Source organism: Erythrolamprus reginae, chromosome 1 (assembly GCF_031021105.1).
Source record: "Erythrolamprus reginae isolate rEryReg1 chromosome 1, rEryReg1.hap1, whole genome shotgun sequence".
NCBI lineage: Eukaryota > Metazoa > Chordata > Lepidosauria > Squamata > Dipsadidae > Erythrolamprus > Erythrolamprus reginae.
The window spans coordinates 2,940,181-2,967,082 of record NC_091950.1 but is presented as its reverse complement, the minus strand read 5'-3'; the positions used below and the strand labels follow the sequence as shown (position 1 = coordinate 2,967,082).

At 45.2% G+C, this 26,902-nt stretch overlaps 1 protein-coding gene across 4 annotated transcripts in view; it reads left to right on the top strand.

The window, feature by feature from the left end:
- The first annotated feature begins 15,552 nt into the window (after window positions 1–15,552).
- The window catches only part of ELAVL1 (ELAV like RNA binding protein 1), a 35,388-nt gene continuing 24,038 nt past the window's right edge, over window positions 15,553–26,902 (top strand). Inside the window, exon 1 of one of the 4 annotated variants that reach the window (XM_070743296.1) lies at window positions 15,553–15,784. The gene's annotated coding sequence lies outside the window, so the exon portion shown is untranslated. Of the gene's footprint in view, window positions 15,785–15,972; window positions 16,127–26,902 lie in introns of those variants that run through there. The other 3 variants (XM_070743313.1, XM_070743286.1, XM_070743304.1) reach the window with 3 other exon arrangements.

Sequence of the window (26,902 nt, the reverse complement as noted above, 5' to 3'; positions counted from 1 at the left end):
TTCTGGAGGCAACTTCTGTTCCACCGATCAACCGTTCTCACTGCCAGGAAATTTTTCCTTAGTTCTAAGTTGCTTCTCTCCTTGTTTAGTTTCCACCCATTGCTTCTTGTTCTACCCTCAGGTGCTTTGGAGAATAGGCTGACTCCTTCTTCTTTGGCATAAGATTTTTTTATTTTTCTCCACCATGAAATAAAATAATATATAGTTATAAACACAACAACAATGCTTAAAATCAATCATATACAAACTTTTCTCATTACTCATTTACAACAGCACGAAGCTTGAAACTTCAGCCTGATGATGGTGAATGTGATTTCACCGAAACGTCGCATAGACATGCAAAATATTACACAGGGCAAAACCCGAACTCAGAACAATCTACATATATGTGTGTGTGTGTGTGTGTGTGTGTGTGTGTGTGTGTGTGTATATCTTTAGTAAAAGAAACTATTCATAATATGTCACCTACATCGTAAAATAAAGTTCTTTGTGGCAGCCGCTGAGATATTGGAACCTAAGAACCTAAGAAGAGCCCTGCTGAATCAGGCCAAAGCCCATAGAGTCCAGCATTCTGTGTCCCACAGTAGCCCAACAATTGTCCATGGGGATCTTGAGCAGAAAGAGAAGGCAAGACCCTCCCTTTCCCTTGACCCCCAACAAATGGGACCCAAGGGAACCCTGCCTGCCTCAACCAACATAGAGGCAGCACTAATACACTTGGCATCCATGAATCTATCTAATCAAATCTCCCCTGGTCTTTTTTTTCATGCCCAGTTCCTGCAACCGTTCTTCATAGGTTTTAGTCTCCAGTACCCTGATCATCTTTGTAGCTCTTCTCTGCACTCTTTCTAGAGTCTCAACATACTTTTGGCATCCTGGTGACAAAACTGAATGCAGTATTCAAAGTCTGGCCTTATCAACGCCTTATAAGGCCAGAATATCTCCGGGACTGCCTTCTGCCGCACGAATCCCAGCGACCAGTTAGGTCCCACAGAGTTGGCTTTCTCCGGGTCCCGTCGACTAAACTATGTTGTCTGGCGGGACCCAGGGGAAAAGCCTTCTCTGTGGCAGCCCCGACCCTCTGGAACCAGCTCCTCCCGGAGATTAGAATTGCCCCCACCCTCCTTGCCTTTCGCAAACTCCTCAAAACCCACCTCTGCCGTCAGGCATGGGGGAATTGAGATATCTCCCCCAGGCCTATATAGTTTATGCATGGTATGTTTGTGCATATGTTTTGCTTTTTAAATCAGGTTTTTTTTAGAGTTTTTAAATATTAGATTTGTTATACATTTTTTTAAATCATTGCTGTAAAGCCGCACCGAGTCTATGGAGAGGGGCGGCATACAAATCTAAATAATAATAATAATAATAATAATAATAATAATAATAATAATAATAATGATGATGATGATAACTTGTGCCAGAACTACTGTTGTGTTTGTTTAAAAATATTCGCAGAAAATCTGCGATTGGTTAAGACGCGGCTATTCAGAAAATAGCCGCGAAAGTTAAATGTGTGTCAGTTGGTAAAAGCCCGCGTTAAAAAGAGTATAAAAGGGCAACGGGTTAGCCGTTGCCCTCATTCCGGCAATTCTACCGTTCCAGTGTTTGTATTCTCTCTTGCCATGAATAAACAAGTTTGATTTAAGACTACCGGAGTCCAGACTTTTCAGTGGCGACGAAGAGGTCGAACTCCCGCTAACGCAGCCATGAACTCGGCCATGGCTCCACCGCCGCCCGTATTCAACTCCGAGACGGAAGCTTGGACCTCGTATATGTCCAAATTTACATTTTTCTTGAAAGCGAGCAATCTACATGACGCCGATGACGAGAGGAAGAAAGCTATATTCCTCGCTTATTGCGGCACAGAAGTCTACAGCCTAGCCTCTACACTCGTTGACCCAGACACCCTGGAAACCGTCGCATGGTCAACTCTACAAGCAAAACTTGCCGCCCATTATCAGCCGACGACTCCTGTCCGCGTATACCGCCATCAATTCGCTCAGATGAGGCAAGCGGACGGAGAATCCACCAACGATTTTATAACTCGCCTACGCGCACTCCTCCCGAAGTGCAAATACAAGGATCCAGAGGAACAGCTCATGGACCGCCTTATTTTCGGTCTAACCAATATCACGCTCCAGAAGAAATACTTAGTTGATGAGGATGCCTCTCTCCAAGACATTCTTAAGGCAGCAAAAGCCTCCGAGGTATCTGAAACATCTGTTGCCGAAATTAAACGCGCAACCTCAACCGTTCATCACATTCCTGATGAATCACCTTGGCACGCCTGCCCTTCTGATGAAAAACACTCAGAATCCGCTACTCCAGACGACACCTGTCTCCAAATCCGAAGAGCCTCCGACCACGACGCCAAAGAAGCCTCCCGTGCAGACAGATGTGCCGGCTGCAACGGAAACCACCCTCGTTTTCGCTGCCATTTCAAGGACGCCTACTGCCGCCGTTGCCAGCGCCGCGGCCACATCGCCGAAGTCTGCCGCGCCGCCAACCCAACTCCAGCAACTCAACAAAACCAACGACCCTATTTTTCACCGAGGAATCGACGACCACCGTTTTCGCGCAACGTTTCCCGCCCGGCTGACAACTCGCCCTCTTCTAACCAACGAGGTAACTCCCCTTCTTCCGTAAACTGCAATTCTCCCGCTGCGGAAAACAAGCTATTTGTTTCCCTTTTCCTCAACGGCCACCCCTGCCAAATGGAATTAGACACCGGGTCCAGACATTCCATAATGCCTTGGGAAAAACTTAAATTATATTTACCTCGTGTAAAACAAACTGACTTGCAACCGTGGGAACCGGGTTTGAGTGATTTTCAGGGCCATTCAATTCCAGTGTTAGGATGCTTAAATGTTCCTATTGCGTTTAAAAAATTTCAAGGGTTTTTACCTCTATTAGTGGTTGACGGTCCTAAACACTCATTACTGGGACTTCGATGGTTACAACCTTTAGGTATTGAAATTTCAGGGGTTAACAATGTATGTGACTCTTTTGACCCAAATGATTTATTGAAAGAATTTCCCGAAGTTTTCTCTAGCGCTCTGGGTAAATATACAGGCAGCCCCATTTCGTTTAATTTGGACCCAAATATTTCGCCCATCCGATTAAAGCCCCGCAGAATCCCCATTCCACTTTTGCCTAAAGTGGATGAACAATCGTAACTCATAGAGGTGCCTTTAAATGCACCCGGCTCCAGTTTGGAGTCTCTACCGCCCCAGGTATCTTTCAGGGTTTGATGGAACGCATTTTAAATAATATTCCTGGGGTCGTTCCATATTTCGACGACGTATTAATATCTGCCACATCCAAATCTGAGTTATGGGACAGAATCAGGCGCGTTTTAACCAAATTTAAAGAAACAGGACTCCATTTGAAAGCAGACAAATGTTCTTGGGCTGTGCCCAAAGTTGAATTCTTGGGGTTTACAATAGATCGTTTTGGGATTCACCCTACAAATGACAAAGTTGATGCCATAAGAAATGCCCCCACCCCTTCAGATAAGACAGACTTACAAGCATTCCTAGGACTCCTTAACTTTTATTCCGTCTTTCTTAAACAGAAAGCGACGGTGGCAGAACCACTTCATAACCTCCTAAAGAAAGACTCTGCCTGGACGTGGGGACCAAAAGAACAAGCCGCTTTCCAAGCAGTAAAAAATTTACTTTCCTCCAATAGTGTCCTAGTGCAATATAATGTAGCTATGCCCTTATCCCTAACCTGCGACGCTTCACCGTTCGGCATAGGAGCCGTCCTCAGCCATAACTTTCCGGACGGCACAGAAGCCCCAATAGCCTATTATTCTAAAACTCTTTCGGCAGCTGAAAGGAATTACTCCCAGCTCGACAAGGAGGCGTTAGCCCTTGTCGCTGGAGTTAAACGTTTTCATTATTACCTTTGTGGTCGGCCCTTTACGTTAATCACCGACCATAAACCGCTTTTAGGCATTTTGGCGGGAAACAAACAAACTCCCGCCTTTCTTTCTCCTCGCATGACTCGCTGGACTATTTTTCTAGCCGCTTACAATTATACATTAATCCACAGGGGGGGGAAAGACATAGGAAATGCTGATGCATTAAGCAGGTGCCCCCAAACAGAATTAGTCAATGATCCAGCCCCTGCCTCAAGCGTTTTATTAATTGAATCTAGTAAACAAACGTTATTAACAGCAACAGAAATAGCCAATCAGACACAAGCAGACCCAATTTTGAAATATATTAAACAATGGATACTAAAGGGATGGCCAATTGAACAACAACCGAACCAATTTCAACCCTTTAAGAATAGACAGTTTGAATTAAATGTGTTAAAAGATTGTATATTGTGGGGAGACAGGGTTGTTATTCCAAAAGCCTTACAGAAGCAAGCATTGCAGTTATTGCATATAGGTCACCCAGGAATAGTCAAAATGAAAACTATTGCCAGAAGTCATTTATGGTGGCCAGGGTTGGACAAGGACATAGAGTCATGGGTGGGTGGTTGTATACCCTGCCAGAGAACAAGACCCAACCCACCAAAAGTTACACCATCAGAGTGGCCAACACCAAGAGGGCCCTGGTCTAGAATACATATTGACTTTGCAGGACCAATCAGGGGCCAATCCTTTTTACTGGTTGTGGATGCATACTCCAAGTGGCTGGAAATTGAACTCATGGCATCCACAACTACTAGTGCAACTATAAAGGCATTAAGGAAAATGTTTGCCACACATGGTATTCCAGACATTTTGGTATCTGACAACGGGCCTCAGTTAACAGCCCGTCAAATGGAACTATTTCTTGCAGACCAGGGCATAAAACATGTGCTCACTCCACCTCATTTTGCCCAAGCTAATGGGCAAGCAGAACGAATGGTTAGAACCACAAAGGAAGCATTAAACAAAGCACCACTAGGAGATTGGCAACAACAAATTGATGAATTTTTAACCATTCAGCATATTACGCCGTCAGCGTCAACAAACAAAAGCCCGGCAGAACTTTTAATGGGCAGAAACCTTCGTTCTAAATTAGACAGAATTCACCCACATTACCAGAATGACCAAAAAGAAATAAAAATGCAAAGTGAAAGACAGTTTAACATCGGGGATTTAATTTATGCCAAAGACTATGATTCAAACGATAAATGGAAAGATGGCACAGTATTGGATAAAACAGGTTTAAAAACATACGTTGTAATATTAACAGATGGGCGCAGTTGGCATCGGCATGTCGACCAACTACGCAAAAGAATGAAGACTAACCCAGACATTTTACCTACTGTAGACAAACCAATAGAGGACTTACCAGAACCACCTCGAGACTCCAGCGATGGCTGCCTGTTGCCCCTGGCGGCCGGCGAAGATCAAAATGCATCATCGCAACCAGGCCCGTCAGAGACTAGCCTTAGCGGAGCAACGGAGCCAGCCGTCCAGGCAAGCAGCTCCCAGCAAAATGAACTGCGCAGGTCCCAGAGATCTGTGAAACCACCAATCCGCTTGCAGGACTATGTGACGTGGATTAACACGTAATCATGGTCTCAGCCGAAGAGGGAGGGGTGTTGTGTTTGTTTAAAAATATTCGCAGAAAATCTGCGATTGGTTAAGACGCGGCTATTCAGAAAATAGCCGCGAAAGTTAAATGTGTGTCAGTTGGTAAAAGCCCGCGTTAAAAAGAGTATAAAAGGGCAACGGGTTAGCCGTTGCCCTCATTCCGGCAATTCTACCGTTCCAGTGTTTGTATTCTCTCTTGCCATGAATAAACAAGTTTGATTTAAGACTACCGGAGTCCAGACTTTTCAACTACCATTTACCAGTGGCAAAGAACTGGTGGGATCATAAGCCCGAAAAAGTGGTTGAAAATGAGCAAGCAAAACTACTGTGGGACTTCCGACTTCCGATTGACCGAATTCTGAAGTATAACACACCAGACATTGTGATCGTGGAGAAAAAGAAAGTTTGGATCATCGACATCGCAATCCCAGGAGACAGCAGAATTGAGGAGAAGCAGTTAGAGAAATTAGTGAAATACGAAGATCTAAAAATCGAGCTGCAACGACTCTGACATAAACCTGTGAAAGTGGTCCCGGTGGTACTTGGCACGCTGGGCGCGGTACCAAAGGATCTCAGCGGACATTTGAAAACCATCGGAATTGACAAAATATCCATCTGTCAATTGCAAAAGGCCACTTTACTGGGATCGGCACACATAATTCGCCGCTACATCATGCAGTCCTAGGTGCTCGAGAAGCGCCCGACTGGTGATGAAATACGAAATCCAGCATAGTGATCTCGTTTGCTGTGTTGTACTGACATAATAATAATAATAATAATAATAATAATAATAATAATAATAATAACAACAACAACAATAATAATAATAATAATGTGGTATTAACACTTCACGTGATCTTGATTCTGTCCCTCTGTTGATGCAGCCTAGAACTGGGTTGGCTTTTTTGGCAGCTGCTGCTCACTGCTGGCTCCTATTTAAATGGTTGTCCACTAGGACTCCAAGATTCCTTTCACAGATACCATTGTAGAGTAATGTACCACATATACTGTATCTGTGCATTTTGTTTTTCTGCCCTAAATGTAGACTTTTTTCATTTTGTTAGATAGCGCCCATTGTTAACGTTTGTCAAGATCCTTCTGGATTTTGCGCCTCTCTTCTGGAGTGTTGGCTATTCCTGCCAGTGTTTATGTTCCCTTTTGGGGGTGCTGCCACACATTGCTGGTTCATGTTCAAGGACTCAAACTCTTAAAGTTACTGTTTTTGAGACAAGTTTCGCCTAATCTGTAATTCTCCCTTTGGCTTTTTCCTACCTTGTTTCCAGTATCAAGTTCCTAGCAGTATTATGATGATGATGATGATGATGATTATTATTATTATTATTATTATTATTATTATTATTAATTAGATTTGTATGCAGCCCCTCTCCGGAGACTCGGAGCGGCTCACAACAACAAAACAGTACAAATCCAATGATTGAAACAATTTAAAAACCCTTAATATAAAAAGCAATCATACATGTCATACAGACCATGCATAAAACGAAACGGTCCAGGGGAATCAATTCCCCCAAGCCTGATGACAGAGGTGGGTTTTAAGGAGTTTGCGAAAGGCAAGGAGGGTGGGGGCAATCCTAATCTCCGGGGGAGGGAGTTGATTCCAGAGGGTCGGGGCCGCCACAGAGAAGGCTCTTCCGCTGGGTCCCGCCAGATGACCCAGTACGGATAAGGATCGGTAGTAAAACGAGAGCTGCACGCACAACTTCGGATCTCTGGCATGTGAGATTTTGCTTCTGTGCATGTGCACTGTGTGCGAGAGATTTTGGTGATTTTTGCTTCTGTGCATGTGTGGAAGGGAAACGAGAAGGAAAATACTACATAAGAGGTATTACACACCCGTTCAACTCGCATACTTTCAGCAGGATGTTAAGGGTAGTTGTTGGCACGGGTGCCAAGTTAAAGGAGTGTTTATGCCTATGTTTTGGGAATGCCCAGTAGTGCAGAATTTCTGGAAAAAAGTGCAAGAGGATATTAATAGGATGTTAAATATACGATGGATAATTACTAAGGAAATTGGACCAGAATACATCCGGAACCGCCTTCTACCGCACGAATCCCAGCGGCCGATAAGGTCCCACAGAGTTGGCCTTCTCCGGGTCCCGTCGACCAAACAATGTCATTTGGCAGGCCCCAGGGGAAGAGCCTTCTCTGTGGTGGCCCCGGCCCTCTGGAATCAACTCCCCCCAGAGATTAGAATGGCCCCCACCCTCCTTGTCTTTTGCAAATTACTCAAGACCCACCTTTATCGCCAAGCATGGGGGAGTTGAGATAGCTCTTTCCCCTAGGCCATTACAAGTTATGCATGGTATGTTTGTGTGTATGTTTGGTTTTATAATAGGGTTTTTTAGTTGTTTTATTAATTGGATTGTTACATGCTGTTTTTTAATCATTGTTGTTAGCCGCCCTGAGTCTGCGGAGAGGGGCGGCATAAAAATCCAATTAATAATAATAATAATAATAATAATAATAATAATAATAATAATAATTAAAAAAATGGCAGTCTTAGTCAAAAGTAATGAGATGGGAGAATTTAGAGAAATAAAACAAGCAGCAATAGAAAGCGCTCAGGCGGTCATAGTCTTGGGTTGGAAGGATGCGACAAAATGGACAATGCAAAATTGGTACTGGTACATGGTGGACCACATTCAATTTGAGATTATGGACAAAAGGATGAATTCAGTTAATGAAACTGACTTGCGACAACTGATGGGACGATGGGACAAGGCAAGACGATACATGGCGAGTAGAATCCGAGACCAAGCTACAAGAAACAAATTGGAATCACTCTATAATCACTCTACTAAACAAATAATTCCCTCCACACTGTCAGACTTTCTAGTAAATCTGCACTTCTATTCTACTAGTTTTTCTCATCATTCCTATCACCCATTTCCTCCCATGTTGACTGTATGACTGTAACTTGTTGCTTGTATCCTAAGATTTTTATTAATATTGCTTCTTCCTTGCTTATTTGACCCCTATGACAACCATTAAGTGTTGGACCACATGATTCTTGACAAATGTATATTTTATTTTATGTACGCTGAGAGCATCTGCACCAAGACAAATTCCTTCTATTCTATTCTATTCTATTCTATTCTAATATGTAAATAGATATTTTCCTCTTGGGTTAAAACGGTTTATACCCCCGATTGGTGGTGGGGTACGAATGTTTGTCTGGTGGTGGGCACAACTCACACAAACACTTGTTTTATGTTGTGTGAGTCTTATAATGTAATTAAAACTAATAAATTAATAATGCATGCACAGAAGCAAAAAAATTACTGAGACGCACACATGCGCACACCTGAGGCCTAAAGCTATGCGCACAGAACGCCGGCAGCAGCAGTAGTGGCAATCCTGGCCTCCTTGTTTCTCCGAAAATAAGAACCTGTCTTATATTTTTTTGAACCCTGAAATAAGCGATTGACATTATTGCCATGCACTCAAAAGCCCGATTGGGCTTATTTATCAGGGGAGGTCTTATTTTGGGGAAAACAGGGTACCTAGGTGTAAAACCTTAAATTTATTTATTTATTATTATATATATTTATATGTTGTGGTTAGCTCTGGCCCAGCTCCTGCCCCAAGGACTGTGGATGTGGGGGAGGCATCCACATGCTGCAGGCCTGTTTTGCCCCCCGTGGAATCTGCTGATGAAGGCTCCTCTGACCAAGAAGACATGAGTGACAGGGAGGAGAAGAGTGGGGCAGACAGCTCAGAAGGAGATCAATTATCTAGCTCCTCCTTGGATTCGGAACAAGAGTTAATGATACAGCCACGCAGGAGGAGAGCAATGCATAGGCAGCAACAACTGAGAGATTATTATCAAAGAAAATGAGGCCACCTGTGGTTGGGTGGGGCTGTGGTCATTAGTGAGGCTGCTATAAAGAGCAGCCTGTGGGTTTGGCCATTGTGGAGGATTATCTGATCGTTGTGTTTCGTGACTGCTTTACTGACTTTGACCTTTGTGTGCTGATTTTTCCCCGCTTTGAAACTAAACCAGAGCAAAGTGTGTTTCACTTTGTGAAAGAAGAAGGACTGTGAATTGCCTCACAGCTGCAAGCTAAGTTTCACATAACTGATAAGGGACTTATACCAATTACCAGTTTGTTTGGAGACGAGTGCTCTTTGCTATACGAAAAGAGGGCTTAGTTTAAGTGAATTTTCATTATGAAGAACATTGTTTTGAATTTTCAAACGTGTGTGTGTCTGAAATTTGTACCTGTGAATTTTGGGGAGGAGTCTACCAGAGAGCCCGACAGAACATTTATATGACGCCTATTCCGGTAGTACTCAGAGCGGCAAACAATCATAATAAATCTATTTATTTTATTTTTATTTATTTTGTAGATGATTTTATGGGCTATACTTAGGTCGTGTTTAAGGCGATGTAGTTCCTAGCTTTCTAAACCTAGGATTGTAAATTTACTTGCGTAGGGTATTCTGTTGCCAGTGGAGGAGTGGAGGGCTCTTCTAGTAAAGTATCTCTGGACATTTTCTAGAGTGTTTATGTCCAAAATGCAGTGGGGGTTCCAGACAGGTGAGCTGTATTCAAGGATTGCTAAGGCGAAAGTTTTGTATGTTCTGGTTAGTGGTGTGAGATGACCGGAGCAGAAGCTTTATAGCATAACAGCTCTTGAAGCATAATAAACAAACAAAATTTCATGTTGTTGGATAGCTACCATTCTTCAGGTCTGTCAAGATCTTTTTGGATCCTGAGCATGTCAACAACCAAAATTAATTTGTGCTTGACCAGGGAAATAGGGGGAACAATGGCAATAGCACTTAGATTTATATACCGCTTACAATGCATAAACGATGAAAGAGCAAGGACAAGTAATCTTATGACCACAATTGAGCCCAAAAGTGATGTTGATAAGTGAGAAATTTGTTAAGTTGGTTTTGCCCCATTTTATGACTTTTCTCGCCACATTTGTTATGCTTTTTATTTATTTTATTTATATATACAGTGATACCTCGTCTTGCAAACCCCTCGTCATACAAACTTTTCGAGATATAAACCCAGGGTTTAAGATTTTTCTGCCTCTTCTTCCAAACTATTTTCACCATACAAACCCAAGCTGCCGCCACTGGGATGCCCCGTCTCCGGACTTCTGTTGCTAGCGAAGTGCCCGTTTTTGCGCTGCTGGGATTCCCCTGAGACTCCCCTCCATGGGAAACACCACCTCCGGACTTCAGTGTTTTTGCGATGCTGCAGGGGAATCCGAGCAGCGCAAAAACGGGCGCTTTGCTGGCAACGGAAGTCCGGAGGTGGGGTTTCCCAGCGAGAGGAGCCTCAGCGAAATCGCAGCATCACAAAAACACGGAAGTCCAGAGGTGGGGTTTCAAAGACTTACGTGTTTTTGCGATGCTGCAATTTCGCTGAGGCTCCATTCGCTGGAAAACCCCACCTCCAGACTTCCATTGCCAGCAAAGCACCCGTTTTTGCAGTGCTGGGATTCCCCTGCTGGGATTCCCCTGCAGCATCACAAAAACACAGAAATCCGGAGGTAGGGTTTCCCATGGAGGGGAGCCACAGGGGAATCTCAGCAGCGCAAAAACGGGCGCTTCGGCTGGCAAAAGAGGTGAGTTTTGGGCTTGCACGCATTAATCGCTTTTCCATTGAGTCCTATGGGAAACATTGTTTCATCTTACAAACTTTTCACCTTACAAACCTTGTCCCGGAACCAATTAAGTTCGTAAGATGAGGTATCACTGTATTTGTCAAACAATTATAGGATGGCAATTTGTATAAAGAAAACATTAGAAAAGCAATGATAAAAAGTAATGACAAAAGACAATAGAACAGTAGGACAGGGACGGAAGGCACGATGGTCCGCTTATGCATGCCCCTTACAGACCCCTTAGAAAGGGGAAGAGGTCAATTGTAGATAATCTAAGACTGAAGGTTTTGGGGTTAGGAGTAGAAACCACAGTCAGGTAGTGCATTCCAGGCGTTGATTACAGAAGCAAAATCTCACTGAGATGCGCATGTGCGAACACCAGAGACCTAAAGCTGTGTGCATAGCGCACCGGCAGCTGCAGTAGCGGCTTGTATTTTTTGCAGTCTAGTTTAGAGCAGTTGACATTAATTTAAATCTATTACGTGCTCATGTGTTGTTGAGGTTGAAGGTGAAGTAGTCACTAACAGGAAGGGCATTTTGGTATATGATTTTATGAACTATAGTTAAGTCGGAACGGAGGTGACTGAGTTGTAAGTTGTCTAATCAAAGAATTTCAAGTCTGGCGGAGTCAGGTATTTTGTTGCGGTAAGAGGAGTGAAGGACTCTTCTTGTGAAATATTTCTGGACTCTGTGGATTGTATTGTTTATTTTATTTTATTTATTCATTTGTCCAATACACAATACATATGGAAGAGAATAGACATGAGGTAATATATATAAAGATAATATGTAAAAATAGAGAAGATATATGAAAGGAAGAAAATATATAGGATATATGAGATAAAGGAAAGACAATTGGACAGGAGACGGAAGGCAGACTGGTGCACTTATGTATGCCCCTTACTGACCTCTTAGGAACCTGGAGAGGTCAATCATGGAGAGTCTAAGGGAGAAATGTTGGGGGTTAGGGGTTGACACTATTGAGTCTGGTAATGAGTTCCACGCTTCGACAACTTGATTGTTAAAGTCATGTTTTTTACAGTCAAGTTTGGAGCAGTTAATATTAAGTTTGAATCTGTTGTGTGCTCTTGTGTTGTTGCGGTTGAAGCTGACGTAGTCATTGACCGGTAGGACGTTGCAGTATATGATCTTGGGGGCAATACTTAAATCGTGTTTTAGGCGCCGTAGTTCTAAGCTTTCTAGACCCAGGATTGTTAGTCTATTTCCGTAGGGTATTCTGTTTCGAGTGGAGGAGTGAAGGGCTCTTCTGGTGAAATATCTTTGGACGTATTGATGTCAGATATGCAATGTGTGCTCCATACAGATGACCTGTATTCTAGGATTGGTCTGACAAATGTTTTGTAAGCTCTGGTTAGCAGATAAATATTACCAGAGATCACTGCAGGTGATAATTTAGTAGCATGGATGTTAAATGAATCTGGTTTCCCCATTGCTTTCTAGAAGGTTGTGAAAAGAGGACACATATGACCCCCAAGGACACTGCAACCGTGATAAATGTCAGTCATTTGTCAAGGATCCCAATGTAAATCATGTGACCCAGGGAAATGCTGCAAAGGTCAGTGTGAGAAATGGTCATTGGTCACTTTTTTCAGTGCCGTTGTAACTTTGAACCAGCCCTAAGCAAACCGTTGTAAGTGGAGGACTACCTATACTGCAAATTATTATTTTTTGGGGTGTTGTTTTTCAGCATGGCAAAATCCTTCCTAAAAACGGGAGAAAGAGAAGGATGTAGAATTGTGAAAATGCACCAATTCTTTTCTGAATGTTTTTATCTTTACTATTTTCATTGTTCTGTACTGTTAAAACTGTAGCCCGCTTAATCGCTTGATTTGAGTTGTGTAGCTATAGGAATCAGCTATATAAAAAGAGAGAGAGAGAGAGAGAGGAAGAGAACAGAGGAAAGATTAAAGAGGAGGATGTGGGGATAAAGGAGCATGAGAGAGAAGGGGAATTATTGATGGCAGTAATGGGGAATAATAATAATAAAAATAAATAAAATAATAATAATAATAATAATTATTATTATTAATTAGATTTTTTATGCCACCCCTCTTTGCAGACTCGAAGGGAGGGAGATGAAGAAATAGGCCCAGAGGCAGCAAAGGCCTGTAGCAATATTTATTTATTATGTATTTATTATTGAAATTTATAGGCTGCCCAACTCCTCATGGATTCATTCATTCATTCATATTACATAAGAACCTAAGAAGAGCCATGCTGAATCGGGCCAAAGCCTATCGAGTCCAGCGTTCTGTGTCATAGAATGGCCCACCAATTGTCCATGGGGATCTTGAGCAGAAAGAGAAGGCAAAACCCTCCCTTTCCCTTGACCCCCAACAAATGGTACTCAAGGGAATCCTGCCTGCCTCAACCAACAAAGAGACGGCACTTGGACATCCATTTCAATAACCACTGATACACTTGGCATCCATGAATCTGTCTAATCCTGCCTTGAAGCTATCAAGGCTGACAGCTGTCACGACCTCTTCTGGAAGGGAGTTCCATAAACCAAGGACCCTCTGGATGAAGAAATATTTCCCTTGATTTGTCCTCACTTTCTCACCTATGAGCTTTAGGGAGGGGCCCCTCATCCTAGCATTGCGTGATGGAGAAAAGAATTTCTCTCTCTCCACTTTTCTATCCCATGCAGGATTTTATACACTTCGATCAAGTCACTTCTTAAACGCCGTCTTTCAAGGCTGAAGAGACCAAGGTGTTGCAACCTGGTTTCATAAGGGAGGGGCTCCATTTCCTTGATCATACTTGTTGCCCTTTTTTGCCCTTTTTCCAGTTCCATTCTATCCTTGACGTGGAGTGACCAGAACTGTACACAGTACTCCAAGTGTGATCTCAGCTTCGATTTATACAGAGGCAATACAACACTTGCTGACCTATTTTCAATCCCCTTCCTAATCAGGCCAAGCATGGAATTTGCTTATTTTACTGCTGCTGCGCATTTGGTTGACATCTTCATTGAGCTGTCCACCAAAACCCCAAGATCCCTTCCTTGGGTTCTCTTAGAAAGCTTGGTCCCCATCAGTTGGTAGGTATAATTGAGGTTGTTTGCCCTGATATATTTTATGCCACTCAACTCCCTAGAGACTCAGGGCGGCTCACAACAAAAGTAAACCTGGATCAATATAAAACATTTCAATTTAAAATTGAGTCTTCGGAGAAGGGCAGCATACAAGTCTAATAATAATAATAATAATAATAATAATAATAATAATAATAATAATAATAATTGCAGCCATCCCAAAATGCATGGACTGACCTTGCTATTAACCCCCCCCGCAAGGTCAATGGTGAGGGCAGTGTGGATCTCAGGAGGTAGCGGATTCCAGAAATTTGGGGCCACCACAGAGAAGGCTCTTCCCCACAGACCTGGCAGCCGACACTGTTTAGCTAATTGGACTCGAAGGAGGCCAACGCTGTGGGCTCTTACCAGTTCCTGCGGGGGGGGATGTGGTAGAAGGTGGTCCTGGAGATACTGTGGCCCTGAGCCATGTAGGACCTTAAAGATACTAACCCAGTGTTTCCCAACCTTGGCATCTTGAAGAGATCTGGACTTCAACTCCCAGAATTCCCCAGCCAGTATTCGCTGGCTGGGGAATTCTGGGAGTTGAAGTCCAGATCTCTTCAAGATGCCAAGGTTGGGAAACACTGTACTAACCAACACCTTGGATTGTGACTGCAGACTGCTGGGAAGCCAGTGCAGTTCAGGAAGGATTGATGTAGTGTGGGTGTATGTTGGGGCCCCTACAACAGCTCAGGCAGCTGCCTTCGGGACCAACTGCAGCCTTCGTACCCTCTTCAAGGATAGCCCAAGGTAGAGCACATTGCAATAATCCAGCCATGAGGTGATAAGGGTGCGAGTGATGTGAGAAAGAGCTGTTGATCCAAGTAGGGTCGCATTTCTCAAACTCTGCAACTTTGAAGACATGGGGACTTCAACTCCCAGAATCCCCCAGCCAACTAGCAAAGAAAAACAAAAAAAGAGATGAAGGTTTTGGAAAAATGACAAAGAGAAACTAAGGTGATTAAAGGGCTGGAGACTATTTATTTATTTTTATTTGTCAAGCACGTATTTGTAGCATACATAGAGATAAAACTGTTTATATGGGAACTGAATAAGAGGGTCGGAAGCAGAGACTCGCGCCAGGCCAGAAAATAAACGTGGGAAACGCTCCAGCCGCCTCCTCCACCTCCTCCGCCCTCGTAGGCGCCCTATTTCTTTTTCTAATTTGTCTGACGCGCGCGCGGGTTTTTGAAAGACGCAGCTTCGGCCCAATGGCCGTCGCCCGTCATTCGCTCCGCGGCCAATGAGTGGCGGCGTGCGTGCGCGCGGCGAAGGGGCGTGGCCAGCAACGCCACCCGCCTCCTCCTGCTGCTGCCGCCACCGCTGTTTGAAGGAGCGACTCGTCGCGCGGCCGGAGCGACCCCGCCAGCCTTTTTCCCCCTCTTCTCCTTTCTCCGTCGCTTCGCTGCCGCCGTTTCTTCCTCCTCTTCGTCCCTCCCCTCCCCTCTCCCCGCCGCCATTTTCCTCTCTTCGGCGCCTCGCCGCAGCCGTCGTCAGGTGAGCACAACCGAGGCGGTTGGGGGTGGGGGGGGAGGAGGAGGCAATGGGGAAGGGCCTGCTTTGCGGCCTGGCGGAGCTGTGACGCGAAGGGGGCGTGGCCTGCGTGCTGCGGCTGCGCGACAGGGGGTGGGAGGGAGAGGCCGCGGCGCAGAAGCCTCTACGTGGGCGGGGCGTGCCGTGACGTCACAGGGCGCGGGAATCGCGTCATAATTCCCGGACAGGCCTTAGAATTGACCGGCGCGCGCGACCTGCTCTTGGCTCCTCCTCCTTTTTTTTTTCCTCCCGCGGGCGGATTCCAGGGACGCGTTTCCTCGACGAGGCCTCAGTTTTGGAAAGAAGGTAGGCCGGGCCGGCCATTTTCCTCACGCCGGTCATGGAGCCCGCGGCGCCATTGTTGCGGAGGGGAGGGAGGGAGGAGGGGCGAGCGGACAGGCCTCTATTGCCCCGAAGGCCCTTCCTCGCCCCCCCTTTTATTTTTCGTTTTGCCCTGTTTTTTTTAACACCCTCCCCGTCGAAACGCTTTAGCGACCCCTCGCTTTCCCGCTCCCTTCGGTTGAGGATGGAAATGCCAGATTTCCAAGCAAAATGGCCTACCTGACCGTAGTTGATGAGGCGCGGGGTTCTCTGAACTGGGCTGTTTTGAAGAGAAGGGTGAAATGGTATGGCTTTTGAGCAGGGGGTTGGACTAGAGCAGTGTTTCCCAACCTTGGCCACTTGAAGATATTTGGACTTCAACTCCCAGAATTCCCCAGCCAGCGAATGCTGGGAGTTGAAGTCCAGACATCTTCAAGTGGCCAAGGTTGGGAAACACTGGACTAGAGGCCTTTTCCAATGCTATGATTTTGCTTAATGAAAAAAAAGGACTAGGGATGACATGATAGCAGCCCTTCCAGTATTTGAGGGCTAGTCTCCAAAACATCTGAGAACAGGTCAAGGAGCAGTGGATGGAAATTAATCAAGGAGAGAAGCAATCTAGACTTAAGGAGAAATTTCCTGGCAGAAAAATCTACCAGTGGAACAGCTTGCCAACAGAAGTTGATTCTTCATCAATGGAGGCTTTTAAGAAAAGGCTGGACACACAATGTCTCAAATAATATAGGGTCTCTTGCCTCAGCAGGGGGTTGGACTAGAGCAGGGGTAGGCAAAATTGGCTCTTCTATGACTTGTAGACTTCAATTCCCATAATTCTTGAGCTAGCATGATTGCCTCAGGAATTCTGGGAGTTCAAGTCCACAAGTCATAGGAAAGCCAACTTTGCCTACCCTTGCACTAGAGGACCTCCAAGGTCCCTTCCAGCTCTGATCGTTATTGAAACTAATCCTGGTCATACTATAAAAAAGATGTTGAGACTCTGGAAAGAGTGCAGAGAAGAGCAACAAACATTATCGAGGGAACAGGAATTGTTTATTTCTAGTTTAATGAAAAGGACTAGGGGGTTCCATGATAGCAGCGGTCCAATAGCAAGAGGGTTATCACAAAGATGAGGGAGTCAATCAAAGGTGGGACCCAGCTGACCAGTTCTGGGCAACCAGTAAATACCACCTCTGACTGGCCTGGCCAGCATCTATTCTCTGCTTCTGAAGTACCAGCTGATCAAGAGGAAATGGGGATGTTGCAGTATCCTTCCCCTTCTACGCCCACCAAGCCATGCCCTCAGAACTGATAGTAATTTTTTTTGAATCCCACTACTGGGGTCCAAAGTACCTGAGGGCAGGACAAGAAGCAATGGATTGAAATGAAGGAGAGAAACAACTGGGAACTAAGGAGAAACCTCCTGACAGAATAATTAATCAATGGAACAACTTGCTTTCAGAAGTTGTGAATTGTCCAACGCTGGTTTTAAAATGGAGATTGGACAACCATTTGTCTGAAATGCAGTTTTTCCTGACTGAGCAGGGGATTAAACTAGAAGACCTCCAAGGTCTCTTCCAACTCTGTGATTCTATTATTCTGTTCTGTTTTCTTGCAGCTAGGTAACATCATCAGTATCTGGAAGAAACATCTGTCCCCAACGACCCAGCTCAGTGAGCACCAAAGACCCTGCATTTTAACCCTAGCTAGAAATATTCTTTAATATTTTATAAGACTCTACAAGAAGAATGAATGATGTAGCTTGCAGTGCGTAGGTTAAGTAAAATGTTAAATCTCATAGTAGATATAGTGGTTGCTGGTCATTTACTAGTTTTTGTTTGGTTTTTTTTAAAAGAAAAGATGCTAAATAAAAATCTGGTAAATGAAAGAATCGATGGTGAACCAACTTTGTTTCAGGGCTACTTTTCTCTAATCCTGAAAAAACTCTGAAAGACTGTCCCTTTATAAGAGACTGACTCAGATATTAGTAGTTCCTTTCTGCCACTATATGATTTAACATTTTAATTATCCTATCAGTGCTATTTATATAGGTAGTCCTTGACAACAGTTCATTTAGTGACCTTTCAAAGTTACAACGGTGCTGAAAAAAGTGACTTCTGACCGTTTTTCCACACTTAACGACTGATGAAGTATCTCTATGTTTATTTGGTTAAAATTCAGATGCTTGGCAACTGATTCATACTTATGACCATTTCTGCATCTCGGGATGCCATTATCCCTTTTGTGACATTCTGACAAGCAAAGTCAATGGAGAAGCCAGATTCATTTAACACCCAAGTCACAATCAGTGATTCACTTAACAACTGTGGCAAAAAAGGGGCTAAAACTCACTTAATAGAAAGTTTGGGCTCAATCGTGGTCATAAGTCAAGGACTATCTATATCTAACAGTTTTGTCAGGAGGCTAAATAGTTTATCCTGCAGAAGCCAGTGTTTGTCATAATTAAGAGTGAATCCTGCCTCATGGCACACAGGATTGTTGTAAAAGTATTTATGGTCCTCACTGAGATGTCTGCAGAGATTCTCAGCCATCCAGGTCATGGTTGTCCCAAAGGTGCCTTTTCCATGAGGCAAGTTGACTTTCTGGTTTTTCCTTTTGAAGACATTACGCTTCTCATCCAAGAAGCTTCTTCAGCTCTGATAGGATAGTGGGGAACTGAAAGATTTACACTCCTTGTAGACAACTAGTAATTGCATCCTTTTAGAGGGTCCCTGAAAGTTTATTTGTGTCCTCAGGTCCTCATTCAGAATTATTAACTGAATCAGGCAAAGTTAGTTGGGCTTTGTAATCAGTTTCAAATTAATCAAATGTCTGCATAAATGACTAGAGCAGGGGTAGGCAAAGCGGGCTCTTCTATGACGTGGACTTCAACTCCCTAAATTCCTCAGCTAGCAGGATTGGCTCAGGAATTCTGGGAGTTGAAGTCCATAAGTTATAGAAGAGCCAACTTTGCCTACCACTGGACTAGAGCTTTCAACCTGGATCTCTAATCATTGGAGTGTCCTCCGAGCCTTTTTGGCTTGAGAGCTGGAAGACTGTCACTTACTATTTCCCTATTGTCGAGGAAGAATAAAAAGATACACGTTGGTGCTTTTCTCTATTAAAATAGACCAAAGTTTGGTGACTTAGTGTGGGAATTTCTCTGTGAGCTGTTATTATAGTGCTACTATTTCCATGCTTTGTTTAGAGTCGCTCCAGTTTGAATTAAAGACCTGGTACTTCACAATAAAAATACAAAGTTAGCAGAAGATCCAACTTTTACTGGTAACATCTAGTCAGAAGTTGTTAAAAACTTTGTTCTTTCCAGCAATATTAGGGCATCCTTTTTCTCATGAAAAGGGAAAGATAAGCACTGCATGTCTTTCTTGAATGCAACAAAACCTGTTCTTGATACATGTAAAATTGGGATTAGAAGGTATTTAGAAAGAAAGAAAAAGTTGCATCAAATAAGAGGCTTAATAAGTACGACATGCTGTGTAATTTTTTGGACAATCCTTTGTCTAAGATGGAATAAGTTGGATTAGAAGTTCTCCAAGGTCCCTTCTAGCTCAGTGGTTCTACTCTTAATTAGAAGGAGGGAAAGTCATTGAAGCACCACGAATGCATGTGAATATACTGCATATAACTGGTTGATGGGAAGGAGGCGAGGGCATGTTAGCTTGCACAATATCCTCTAGGATACAGGTCTGAAGTTGCACAGAACAGCATTAAAGGGCTTCAGTTATGCATATTGCCTAGAATGGACTAATGCTGACTTGCACTGCTCTTAGTAGCACCTATTAGTGCTACCTTTGTAGCAGTATATGGGTAAAATATTCTACATTTCTATTCAGCATAACTAATGAAAAGTATGAAAGCCTTGATTAGCCAAAGTCCTTGATGGGCAGAGAGATGATGTCTGTTTTGGGGCTCTCCTCCCTCTCCCACCCCCCAACAGTTGTATATGGAAATAGTAATTTGGAATAAATGTGGGGAAACGATGATTAAAAGTTGATATGTAGTGCAACTGAATAAAGGAGAACCATTTAATAGGAAAGTGAACAGAAGAACAAGGGGACACAATCTGAAGTTAGTTGGGGGAAAGATCAAAAGCAACATGAGAAAATATTATTTTACTGAAAGAGTAGTAGATCCTTGGAACAAACTTCCAGCAGATGTGGTTGGTAAATCCATAGTAACTGAATTTAAATATGCCTGGGATAAACATAGCTCCATCCTAAGATAAAATACAGGAAATAGTATAAGGGCAGACTAGATGGATCATGAGGTCTTTTTCTGCCGCCAGTCTTCTATGTTTCTATCACCGATGAGTATCAGTTTAGAAAGAAAAAGTCAAGCATGTGATTTTGAACAGGTTTATTCGTATAGAACATGGCAAATTAATTCATATGAATTGAAAAGCATTGATTAGTTTGATTATTTTTGATGACAGACAGGCAATTAGTAGAGGATACAAAGATGGGGAGTATGGTGGAGCAGGATGGAGTTTAGTAGTGTCAAAGGAGTATCCCGTAAAAAACCCCCACAACACTGCCCTTTGGAATCTTATCCCCTCTCCCTTCCCCCTCCCCCCCCCAAGCTGACACAGGCCCCCAACTCTTGGTCTTCTAGAAACCCCTGAAGACCTGACTTTGCCAGCTGGTCTGGGGAATCTGGCCATGTTGGCAGACGGCCTAACAGATAGTCCTTAACTTACAGCAGTTAACTTGGCTATGAAAAAAGTGACTTACGACCCTTTTTTCACACTTATGACCAATATAGCATCCTTATGGTTGGGTTATCTACATTTGGATGGTTGACACCTGATTCACATTTACGACAGTTGTAGCGTCCCCGCGTCACATGATCCCCTCTGAGACCTTTATTTATTTATTTTATTCATTATTTAGATTTGTATGCCGCCTCTCTCCGCAGACTCGGGGCGGCTCACAGCAAAGTCAATGAGGAAACCAAATTTACTTAACAACCGTGTTGCTAATTTAACAAACACAGTGATTCACAAAAGTGTCCAGAAAAGTGGGGCCAAACTCACTTAACAAATTTCTCATTTAGCAACATAGGTTTTGGGCTCAATTGTGGTAAGTTGAGGATTGCCTGTGGTTATATTTTTAGGAATGGAATGGTGCTTCCCTGCAAATTTTTTTCTAACTTTTAATTGTTTTAATGGTTTTTTCAACTTTTTTCCATCTTTGTTAACTCTAAGCCTTGCAGAGTTGCAGCAGTGAGCTATTCAACTGGAAATTTAATAAGTGAATGAATAAATTAAAACAATTGTAGGCAGGTAAAGCATCAATTCTATATGAAAATAAATTTCAGTTTAAATTCCAAATTGGCATAGAAGGCTAAACAAGAAATCTAGCAGGGTGAATTGATTTTAAAAATGGGTGCAATAAAGTGACTTTGAAATAATCTGGAAATAATATTTGAAGATTTGTAGGCAAATACGAAGAGTAGCATTGAAGCGAATGCTATAAAAGTTAATGTGCAAGAAAAAGTGATATAGAGAAGTAAAGTGGCTGTGAGAATGTTCAAAAACGATAGGGTTGCGAGTATAGATGGTGTAACTGAAGGAATGATAAAAGATGGATTTGTTTTGCTTATGGATTGGCTGTCCAACAAAATGCAGATAGGAGGAGTACATCTGTGCTTGAGGGTTGGGAAGAATTCCATTTGCCCCGTGTAGAAAGGAAAAGGTAGGATAGGATAGACTCTTTAGCAGAATGCTCTTTGCTAGTATGCAAGATGTTTGGAAAACAGTAAAACCTTGTTTGAAGGGACCTCACAGATTTCACATTTTATCTCTATCATCTATCTATCTATCTATCTATCTATCTATCTATCTATCTATCTATCTATCTATCTATCTTATCTATCTATCTCTATCTTATCTATCTCCATCTATCTATCTATCTATCTATCTATCTATCTATCTATCTATCTATCTATCTATCTATCTAATTTATATATATTCTGAAATATATATAAAAATTGAACTTGACCTTCCACCCACCAGAGGGGAACTGCAGTATCAAGTTCAAGCCTACAATGTTCATCTCAGCCATTTCAGATTCCACCTCAACGTTAAGAAAATTGAGTACTTAAGAGACTGGAACGCTTCAATTCCATGGAGAAAAACAGAATGTGTGAGAACTCACGGGTGTGTTAAATGCCAACCGATCTAAGATTTACAAGACACCCATCTGCCCTGTGGCCCTATATGGCACTGCATGCTGGGCAGGAAGAACGGGGACTGAAAGCTCCCTCCATGCCATGGGAATGCAAAGGCTCAGTTGCACATCAGGCATCTCCCCTTCTTGACCATATCACAAATGACACCATTCTATAACATTTTGGTGTGGCACTAATTACGGAGAAGATGAGAGAAGGCTGGCTCCACTGGCATGGACGTGTCCTGAGAGAGCAGCACCTTCCACCGTTGCCAAGACTGCCTACCAGCTAGAACATGAGAACATATTATTTGACTGAAAGAGTAGTAGATCCTTGGAACAAACTTCCAGCAGACGTGGTTGGTAAATCCACAGTAACTGAATTTAAACATGCCTGGGATTAACATATATTCATCCTAAAATAAAATACAGGAAATAGTATAAGGGCAGACTAGATGGACCATGAGGTCTTTCTGCCGTCAGTCTTCTATGTTTCTAAGTCAATGGCCAGTGGCCTTGTGGGCGCCCAAAACAGAAATGGCAAGACACCATCAAGAAAGATACACGAGCTGCGGGCCTGCGCCCTGGAGATGCAGCTGAGTAGGCAAAGTGGTGCTCAGGGATCTGGAAAGTGGACCCTGCACTTATTACATCTGCTCAATTTAACTTCTGACTGGACAATTTGCATGGCAAATTTATGGAATTGATGTACATTAGGAGTTAATAGTAGAGATTGTCACCCAAATGGCTCATTAAAGCAATATTTAGCTTTGTATAGATCTTAAATTATATGCAGACAACTGGCAGAGTAACCAGTTATAGAACTGATGAGTAGCATCTGCCATAAAGTCAACTTTTAAACAATCAACATGGCAAACTTTTATTTTTATTCATTAAACTGTAGTTATTTATTCAACTTCACTGCCACCCAATCCTGTAGAGGGAGGAAAGAAGGGAGGAAGGAAAAGGAAAGCAAGAAATGGAGGGAGGAAAGGAAGGAAGAAAGAAAGGAAGAAAGAAAGGGTGAAGGGACAGGAACAGAGGAAGGAAGCAAGGAAACTTATGAAAGGGGAGAGTAACTTCACTGCCACCCAATCCTGTAGAGGGAGGAAAGAAGGGAGGAAGGAAAAGGAAAGCAAGAAATAGAGGAAGGGAAGGTAAAAGAGAGAAAGAAAAAGAGCAAGAAAGAAAGCAAGCAAGAGAAGGAGAGAAAGCAAGAGAAAGAAAGAAAGCAAGAGAAAGAAAGAAAGAAAAAGAAAGAAAGAGAGAGAGAAAAAAGAATGAAAGAGCAAGAGAGAAAAAGAAAGAAAGAAAGAAAGAAAGAAAGAAAGGCAACTTCAAAGAAAGGCTCACTGAGCATCTCACTGAGCATCTCTCACTCTCTCTCTCTCTCTCCCTCTCTCTTTCTCTCCCCCCTCTCCCCCCCTTTCCCTCTCTCTTTCTCTCTCTCCCTCTCTCTTTCTCTCCCCCCTCTCCTCCCTTTCCCTCTCCCCCCCAGGCCGGCAGCAATGTTTTAAAACAGCCGCGCTGTTTGCGAGCTAACTCCTGAGGTGCGGAAGTTTGCCTTTGGCGTTTGGGCCACTCGGAATGTGAAATTCAAAACAGCGTTCGGATCCCCCCACCCCCAGCAGAAGCCAAGGACCCCCAGAGTGGGGCGGCAGGGGAGGCGACCGCCTCTCTACTCACCAAGTGCCGGGATACTAGCCGAGAAGAGCCGGGCTGGCTTACTTTCCTTCCTTCCCGCGCTGATGCAGAGCCACTCGAACAAAGCGTCACGCCCCCCTGACGCTTTTGGCGGCAAAAGAGCCCAGCGTCGCTTCGGAAGCCGCCGAAAGCATCAGAGGGGCGCGACGCTTTGTTCGAGTGGCTCTGCATCAGCGCGGGAAGGAAGGAAAGTAAGCCAGCCCGGCTCTTCTCGGCTCGTATCGCGGAGAGGGGCGGCATACAAATCCAAGTAATAAATAAAATAAAATAAAAAAATGTCTCTCCTCTCCCAGCTCTTATCTCGAGTAGCTCTTAAGTAGAGCAGCTCTTATGTCGGGGTTCCACTGTATTGGATTTGTACTGTATTGTTGTTGTGAGCCGCTCCGAGTCTGGAGAGGGGCGGCAAAGAAATCTAATTAATAATAATAATAATAATAATAATAATAATAATAATAATAATAATGGAAGGTTTGGTAGGGAAGGTTTGCCTATTTGCCGACGACTCTAAAGTGTGCAATAGGGTTGATATTCCTGGAGGCGTCTGTAATATGGTAAATGATTTAGCTTTACTAAATAAATGGTCAAAGCAATGGAAACTGCAGTTTAATGTTTCCAAATGTAAAATAATGCACTTGGGGAAAAGGAATCCTCAATCTGAGTACAGTGATCCCCCGCTCGTTGCGAGGGTTCCGTTCCAGGACCCCCCGCAACGAGCGGGTTTTCGCGAAGTAGTGCTGCGGAAGTAAAAACACCATCTGCGCATGTGCAGATGATGTTTTTAACTTCCGCAGCGCTAGCGAGGAGCCGAAGATTGGGGGCGGCGGGGCTGTTTTAAAAGGTCCCCGCCGACATGGGGGGCTCGCTAGCACCCCCCGAACCCCCAACCCAGGTTTGGGGGGGTGCTAGCGAGCCCCCCATGTCGGCGGGGACCTTTTAAAACACCCGCGCGGCTTTCCAATGAGTCCCGAAGACACGTTTGTCTTTGGGACTCATTGGAAAGCTCCGATCGTTTTAAAACAGTTGCGCCGTTCTCCGCTGACTCCTAAAGCGGGGTGCGAAATGAATTGGAGGAATGTGAAGCTGAAACCGGCCGATTTGGACTTCCCATTCCTCCAAGTCACTTCGCCGCTCGTGTCCTGGCTAAACCGGGCAGCAGGAGACAGGCTTTGAGTTTTGGCTGCGGGGCGAGGGAGTTAGGAAAGTCCTACTTCTTCCCCCGCAGCCAAAAACTCAAAGCCTGTCTCCTGCTGCCCGGTTTAGCCAGGACACGAGCGGCGAAATGACTTGGAGGAATGTGAAGCTGAAACCGGCCGGTTTCAGCTTCACATTCCTCCAAGTCATTTCGCCGCTCGTGTCCTGGCTAAACCGGGCAGCAGGAGACAGGCGGTGGGCTGGGAGCCGCAGGCGAAAGGAGCTCGGGCATTGTTCTCCGGACCCCGCCCGCAGCCTGGAAAGGGAAAGGGCCGCCGCGGGGCTGAGCGGGCGGGGTCCGGAGAACAATGCCTGGCGCCGCGCTCCGATGCCCGAGCTCCTTTCACCTGCGGCTCCCAGCCCACCGCCTCGCTGGTTGGCTTCTCCTGCTCAGCCTCGCCTCGGCCTTTGTGCGCAGCTTGTCCCGACAGCCCCCCACCCCAGCACTTTGAATCCAGCAGCTTCTGCTGGATACGGGCGGTGGGTGGGACGAGCGGCGCGGAAGCCAGGGGCTGTGGCAGCTCGCCCCCCCATCGCCCGTATCCAGCAGAAGCTGCTGGATTCAAAGTGCTGGGGTGGGGGGCTGTCGGGACAAGCCGCGCACAAAGGCCGAGGCGAGGCTGAGCAGGAGGAGAAGCCAACCAGCGAGGCGGTGGGCTGGGAGCCGCAGGTGAAAGAAGCTCGGGCATTGGAGCGCGGCGCCAGGCATTGTTCTCCAGACCCCGCCCGCAGCCTGGAGAGGGAAAGGGCCGCCGCGGGACTGAGCGGGCGGGGTCCGGAGAACAAGGTCCGAGCTCCTTTCGCCTGCGGCTCCCAGCCCACCGCCTGTCTCCTGCCCGGTTTAGCCAGGACACGAGCGGCGAAATGACTTGGAGGAATGTGAAGCTGAAACCGGCCGGTTTCAGCTTCACATTCCTCCAAGTCATTTCGCCGCCCCCCAATCTTCGGCTCCTCAGCGGCGAGCGAGCGAAGCCAAGCCGGCAGCAATGTCGCCGCCGCTGCAGCCAACGCGCGCTACGATCTTCCGGGCCAGCCAGGCTCAGCGGATCAAGCCCGGCTCCTCTCGGCCCAGCATCCCGGGCCAAGCGGCTGCCTTCCGTGACTGAGCCTGGCTGGCCCGGAAGATCGTAGCGCGCGTTGGCTGCAGCGGCGGCGACATTGCTGCCGGCTTGGCTTCGCTCGCCGCTGCAGCCAACGCGCGCTACGATCTTCCGGGCCAGCCAGGCTCAGTCACGGAAGGCAGCTGCTTGGCCCGGGATGCTGGGCCGAAAGGAGCCGGGCTTGAAGATCGCAGCGCGCGTTGGCTGCGGTGGCGAGGGCTTGCGATGGAGGGTGGAGTAAGCGGCCATGGGAGGGCGAGCTGCCTCAGGGAGGAGGATCGGGCGGGACCAGGTGGGGGCTGGAATTTCTCCGCCAGGGCGAAGGGCGGGCGAGCGGCGAAGGGCGGGCGAGCGGGTGCTGGGGAGGGCTTCTCGCCCTCCCGCCAGCAAGAGGGGGAGCGAACGGCGTGGGCAGGCGAAGGGCGGGCGAGCGGCAGCGAGGAGTTTGCGTGGGCGGTGGGGAAACTCCTCGCTGATGCCAGCAAGAGGGGGAAAGACCCAGGGAAGCCGCCCAGCAGCTGATCTCCCGGTTGCCATCTACGCATGCGTGCCCATAGAAAAAACGGGCACGCATGCGTAGA